Consider the following 7,269-nt stretch of genomic DNA (forward strand, 5'->3'; position numbering starts at 1 on the left):
GATATTGTTGTTTATTGTTTGATGTCCATTTTCTATCAACGCTATTTCTTCTTTTTTTTTTTTTTATTATTTGTGAATATGACTACTTCATAGGCATTGAAGCGGTGAACAGTTGCCCGGAGATCAGGATCCATCATTGATTGGATCTGGGAAATATGTAGTGTGTTAGGAATTAATTTTATGCATATTATATGTGGTGCCAATGAGGTTGAGTTCACTCTGATTGAAAAGCAGAATATGTAGGTATTTTCTTTGTTCCAGGCACAATGCAGTTCTATTTGCTATTTTACAAATTTTACCTTTTAACAAAAGAAAAAGGATGTTATCTGCACAATTAGGTAGAGAAAAGGCATGCAATAGAAGGATGTCATTGTTAGCCCTTACATACAAGGCTTGTGGTTTTCCTGCTTCACAGTCCACTTTCAGTTGCAAGATCCTTCTTACCAGGTGACGCTCCTGCTTCGAAGCACTCTCTCGACTTGTGCTTCTGCTTTTAGCTTTCTAGCTATTTTCTAACTTGCTAAAATCTTGAAAGAGACGCTTCCTGCTCTTGCACCTGAACTTGTTGTCACTTCGTCCCATGCTTCGTTGATGTATGTGTTTTATCTACAATGTCCATTCATTTTGGTCAAATCATTTTAGTGCATGAGCCCAAAAATGAGGCAGATCCAAAACTTTTGTTGTCCCCAATTATTTTTCAATGTTAGGTGTTCAATCTCCACTGTTTTCTGTGGTGTGGTTCACTTGAACTTTGGATCTGCCTCATATTTGGGCTCATGCCCTAAAATGATCTTTAAAAAAATGAATGGACGACATGGATATAACACATACATCATGGTGGGGCCACCTATTACGAGGTTTTTGTTTTGCCTGATTTTAGAGGTGAAATTCCGACTCTATTGCAAACAGTAAGAACTTGTTATAATTATAATTTTCCCACCATTTACATGCATTTATACAAAACCAAACAGGCCCTCTGTTTGCTTTCCTGGTAAGTGGGTTGGGGGGTTTGTGTTTTTGTAGTTGGTTTTGTGTGTCCTGCAGAGTTTCCAGTGTAACCATGCTGTTTCTGTTTCTGTGTCTTTTTTTCTTTTTCTTTTTCTTTTCCTTTCCCTTACTGAGTTTACCATTCATCAGAAAAAAGAAAGAAAGAGAGAGAGAGAGAGAGAGAGAGAGAGAGAGGAATTACCCAAGCAATGGCCATTGCAGAATTGAAAACATGGCTTCTCCTAAGCTTGTGTTTGTTTGCATCAAATTTCATGAAATTCTGCACCAAATTAGACTGGTTAGTCATTGAATATAACGAGATTTTTGATTTGGTGCAACCAAACACACCTTAAACAATGGTCACTACATAATGGAAATTTTGATATCTGCCATTAAATGTTATAAAATAGAATGGACATTTCAGGCACTTCTTTCTGCTATTGTTTTAGTCTTTGAATGACTCATCATGATGGTTGTTGCTGGTACCTCTGAGTCCAGATCCTTATACGAGGCCTAGTTGACAGCAACTAGTCCTCGAAATGCAATGAACATATTTTGACTTTTACATGGCTATGACATTCTAGTATTCCTTCTCTTTAGATTTCTTAATTTTATTTTTAGAAGATGTTTTCAGCTTTAAAGCTTTCAAAAGAAGCAGAAGATGTTTTCATCTTTACATCTATGAGGTAGCTCCCGATGATGTTGATTTCTTGTGGCCACATGGAAGTCACATTTATGGGGTGTGCTCATTGTTCTTTAAATATCTATACTGAGACTGACGATTGTGGGTAGCAGGTTTGTGCTTTATTTCTCTAGTTGGTAAGCCTTTTGAATTAGATGTCTGTGTTGGGGCATGAGGAATAACATTATTGAGTATTTCATGACTCCTATTCTTTTTATGCAAACCATTTGGTTGTTTGATTTGAAGTCTAGCAAACCATTTGTTTAATTGGGGTTGGGCCCATATCTCCAATGGGGGTTATTCATGTGTGACCTTGAGGTTGTGGGTTCAATTCCAACTTACCTACTTATAACAAAAAGGTCAATATTTATGAAATACTTCTACACATGGATTCATTGATGCACATTGCTGCAAATTAGGCCTTGTTTTATTTTCTTGTAGCATTATTCATCTAGGAAAGAGGTTTATGGTAAGCTCAGGTTTTAAAGTATGGTTAAGTTTTCACTTTGTACAAGTGGGATCCATAGGTTTAGTGGTCCAAATGTATGCCTGGATCCACTTTGTGATGGCCCATGCAAAAACCCCCATATGGGAAAATCCTAACTCTTTAATATGTGTCCAGCATGTGCTGTTGAGAAAATAAGTGCAGCACGTGCTTAACTTATTTCTTGGTAATGATTTCTTTTTTAAATTATAAATATGTGTCCTTATTTCCGGATGCCTTTGCTTTTGAGAGATGAAAAGCGAAAATGTTCAACTTCTCTATTGCATATGGGAAAACTCCTGTTCGGTTGGCCCGTGATTGGAAGGTATGCACACTGTTATAAATTGTTGTAATGGGAGTAGATGAACATCTAACTGCCTGTGGCCCGATTCTTTATATATATATATAGTTTTTTTAAACCTGAAAATGCTGGTTTAAGTTAGCACAGCCACTTTCAGGTCATCAACTGTTTGTCAAAGCAATTAGTTACAGTTCTTGTTGTTTTTTACTTTTGTTTTTGTTTTTGTTTTTTATTTTCCAGTGGCGCTAGCAAAGAGCATGAAGGCAACCAGGGATGAAATAATTTACAAAGGTAAAGGAAACCACTTCACTTTTGCACTTTGGTTGCTATTTATTTTCCTTGTAGAAATTGTACCTTGCATTAGGAAGGAACATGCAGGATTGGCCTATGGGTTTGAGTCCTAACTTGAATGGGTGGAGTTGGTCCTAATATAGACCCATTGACAGGACTAGCTCTAATTTGCTTGCATGTTAACAGACCTAACTTGCTTTTGAGGTGGGTTCAAGCCAAACTAATTGGGTAGTGGGTTGGGTTTGAGCTAGAAATTTGTCCATTTAAATAATGGGTTAGGCTGGGGTTGAACCTACCTAATGGATCAAGCCAGATGACCCTACATAGGTTACTAATGGGTTGAGCCAGATGACCTAGCTTGACTCCCTAAAACCCAAAACAAAAATAAAGATCGAAAGTATGGATAAATTTATTGTCCTGACCCAAACTCAACATGATTTCTTTGGTCCAATTGATTGAACTTGAGCTCATTAAAATTGGGACAGGTTCATAGGGTACCCACGGCTTCGGGTACCAATTGGCAGGTCAGATTTGGATAAGAGGCCAATATCGAGTATCGACCCGTTAAATTAGTGGGTCGCCTACTTTTGATTTTGAACTAACCTAAACCGGCCCAAATTTTAATGAGACGGGTTTAGAAATTTGTCTGTTTAAATAATGGGTTAGGCTTGGGTTGAGCCCTACCTACCCACAAGGTTATTAATGGGTTGAACTAGATGAGCCAGCTTGACTCAACCCAAAACCCAAAACAAAATAAAGAAGAAAAGTATGGATGAATTTATTGTCTAGACCCAACTCAAGCTGATTTCTTCGGTCCAATTAATTGAACTTGAGCTCATTAAAATTGGCTTGGGTTTATGGGTTAGGTTCATCCAGTACCCACAGTTTCGGGTGCCCATTGGCATCCCTATCGACTTTAATGCGACCCGTGTGATAAACAGGTCGAATTTGGACCCATTAAATTAGTGGGTCAACTCCTTTTGATTTCAATCTAACCTAAACTGGCCCAAATTTTAACAGTTTAGGGCTAGGTCCAAAATTGGGCCTAGACCAAAGATATCGAGAGTTTTTGTAGTTTTGCATCCACCACTCGTAGTGGGGTCCACACTACTACCACTTTAGATTTGTGAACAATGGGTCACAACAGCTCCCAAGCTCGTCCTCCTTGCTTTTTATGATGAAGAACACATTTTTTACTTTCTAGCAGGATACTGCCCTTTTGTCCATTCTCCTTTTTCATCTCCCTCATTATTCCCTTGTTCCAATTCCTGTTTTGCTGTTTATGATGAAGATCATCATGAATTTTGGTGAGTGGGGCTTGGGCTCAAATCTTTATGACTTGGGCCTTCTAAATTTTCACAGGCTGGGCATGAACTGATCATCCGAATGGGAGACCATGAGTGCTTCCATTACTGTTCAATTCAATGATTGTATGACAGTCCCAGGTTGCATACCTTGACCATCTATATGTCTAGAGTTCATATCTGGCTACATCATGGGCAACTACATATAGTGGTTATCCAATTGGCCAAAGGGAATATTCAGACCATCCTGCCGTCTGCAGTGCATTTATGTAACGGTCCATAATCACTGGATCGATTCTTGTCAGGTTCAGGTCTAGTTTTGTAGACGACACAAGTCTTATATATGCATGGGCTTAGCAAAGCTCTTGAAGTTGTTTATGAGGATGTCAACAGGTTAGATTCGAGTTGATTCGACCCACACGTGAACTTAACTAACTGGATTCTTGTAGAAATCAGATCTAGTTTCGAAGACCCGGGCCCAGATCCAATCAATTTTACGTACCCATTAGGCCTTTGCATTCAGGGAACATGAGGGTGGATCAGAGGTCTATCCCTTCAAGAAGCTGAATATTTATCAGTTACAACCTTTAGGTGTTTGTTGCTAATAGAGTGTATTGAAGCACCCTCTTGCTAAACCATGGAAGTCAGTTTGGTTCCCATGGCAGTTACTAATGTCATCAGAATTTCGAGACCTCAGTTGTTTGTCAAGTTCTCTTGGATGCATCTTTCTCCTTGAACGGATTTTATTTTTTTAATACTTAGTGAATGTGTTAGTTTTCCATCACTCTTGTTATGGATAGTACTGACATGTAGATGCTGGATAGGATGTTGATATTGTTGTTTATTGTTTGATGTCCATTTTCTATCAACGCTCTCTCTCTTTTAAAAAAAAAAAAAAATTTATTTGTGAATATGACTACTTCATAGGCATTGAAGCGGTGAACAGTAGCCTGGAGATCAGGATGCATCATTGATTGGATCTGTTAAATATGTAGTGTGTTAGGAATTAATTTTATGCATATTATATGTGGTGCCAATGAGGTTGAGTTCACTCTGATTGAAAAGCAGAATATGTAGGTATTTTCTTTGTTCCAGGCACAATGCAGTTCTATTTGCTATTTTACAAAATTTACCTTTTAACGTAAGAAAAAGGATCCTATCTGCACAATTAGGTAGAGAAAAGGCATGCAATAGAAGGATGTCATTGTTAGCACTTACATACAAGGCTTGTGGTTGTCCTTCTTCATAGTCCACTTTCAGTTGCAAGATCCTTCTAACCAGGTGACACTCCTGCTTCGAAGCACTCTCTAGACTCTTGCTTCTGCTTTTAGCTTTCTAGCTGTTTTTTAACTTGCTAAAATCTTGCTCTTCACCTGAACTTACCTACCTATAACAAAAAAGTCAATATTTATGAAATACTTCTACACATGGATTCATTGATGCACATTGCTGCAAATTAGGCCTTGTTTTATTTTCTTGTAGCATTATTCATCTAGGAAAGAGGTTTATAGTAAGCTCAGGTTTTCAAGTATGGTTAAGTTTTCACTTTGTACAAGTAGGATCCCTAGGTTTAGTGATCCAAACGTATGCCTGGATCCACTTTGCTATGGCCCATGCAGCAAAAACCCCCCCATATGGGAAAATCCTAACCCTTCAATTCCAGCACATGCTGTTGAGAAAATAAGTGCAGCAGCTTAACTTATTTCTTGGTAATGATTTCTTCTTCTTTTTTAAAAAAAAAAAAAAAAATTATATATATGCATGCTTATTTCAGGATGCCTTTGCTTTTGAGAGATGAAAAGAGAAAATGCTCAACTTCTCTATTGCATATGGGAAAACTCCTGTTGGGCTGGCCCATGATTGGAAGGTGGTATACGCACTGTTATAAATTCTTGTAATGGGAGTAGATGAACATCTGATTGCCTGTGGCTTGATTCTTATATATATATATATATATATATATATATATAAAACCTGAAAATGAATGCTGGTTTGATGCAGGATAGCCACTTTCAGGTCATCAACTGTTTGTCAAAGCAATTAGTTACAATTCCTGTGGGTTTTTTTTTTTTTTTCCCAGTGGCGCTACCAAAGAGCATGAAGGCAACAGGGTATGAAATAATTCATGAAGGTTAGGAAACCACTTGACTTTTGAACTTGGGCCTAATATAGACCCATTGACAGTCCTAGCTCTAATTTGCCTGTGTGTTAACAGACCTAATCTACTTTTGAGGTGGGTTCCAGCCAAACTAATTGGGTAGTGGGTTGGGTTGGAGCTAGAAAATTGTCCATTTAAATAATGGGTTAGGCTGGGGTTGAACCTACCTAATGGATCGAGCCAGATGACCCTACGTAGGTTACTAATGGGTTGAACCAGATGACCTATCTTAACTCCCTAAAACCCAAAACAAAATAAAGATCAAAAGTATGGATAAATTTATTGTCTGGACCCAAACTCAACATGATTTCTTTTGTCCAATTGATTGAACCTAAGCTCATTCAAATTGGGACAGGTCCATCGGGTACCCACGGCTTCAGGTACCCATTGGCAGGTCGGATTTGGATAAGAGGCCAGTATCAACCCATTAAATTAGTGGGTTGGCTACTTTTGATTTCGACCTAACCTAAACCAGCAGGAATTTTAATGAGCTAGGTTTCGAAATTTGTCCGTTTAAATAATGGGTTAGGCTTGGGTTGAGCCCTATCTACCCACAAGGTTATTAATGGGTTGAGTTAGATAAGCCAGCTTGACTCAACCCAAAACCCAAAACAAAATAAAGAAGAAAAGTATGGATAAATTTATTGTTTGGACCCAACTAAAGTTGATTTCTTGGGTCCAATTAATTGAACTTGAGCTTATTAAAATTGGGTAGGGTGCATGGGTCGGGCATGGTTACCCATTGGCATCCTTATCAACTTTAATGCGAGCCGTGTGATAAACAAGTCAAATTTGGATAGGAGGCCAGTATTGACCCATTAAATTAGTGGGGTCAACTCCTTTTGATTTCAACCTAAACCTAAACTGGCCCGAATTTGGATAGGAGGCCAGTATCAAGCCATTAAATTGAGAGTTTTTGTAGTGTTGCATCCACCACTCATAGCGGGGTCCACGCTACTACCACTTTAGATTTGTGAACAATGGACCCCACTTTGTACAAACCAAATCCTGAGCATTATTGTACAATCTGTTGGCCCATCCATATGAGTGTACCTTACTTGG

The 7,269-nt window shown here is 38.4% G+C and overlaps 1 long non-coding RNA gene across 1 annotated transcript; it reads left to right on the forward strand.

The window, feature by feature from the left end:
* Window positions 1-4,719: 4,719 nt before the first annotated feature.
* Window positions 4,720-6,661, forward strand: LOC131239854 (uncharacterized). Its single transcript, XR_009168441.1, has 3 exons — window positions 4,720-5,330; window positions 5,824-5,916; window positions 6,130-6,661. It is a non-coding gene; the product is annotated as an uncharacterized LOC131239854 (long non-coding RNA).
* Window positions 6,662-7,269: the final 608 nt, after the last annotated feature.

This window comes from Magnolia sinica, chromosome 3 (assembly GCF_029962835.1).
Source record: "Magnolia sinica isolate HGM2019 chromosome 3, MsV1, whole genome shotgun sequence".
Classification (NCBI taxonomy): domain Eukaryota; kingdom Viridiplantae; phylum Streptophyta; class Magnoliopsida; order Magnoliales; family Magnoliaceae; genus Magnolia; species Magnolia sinica.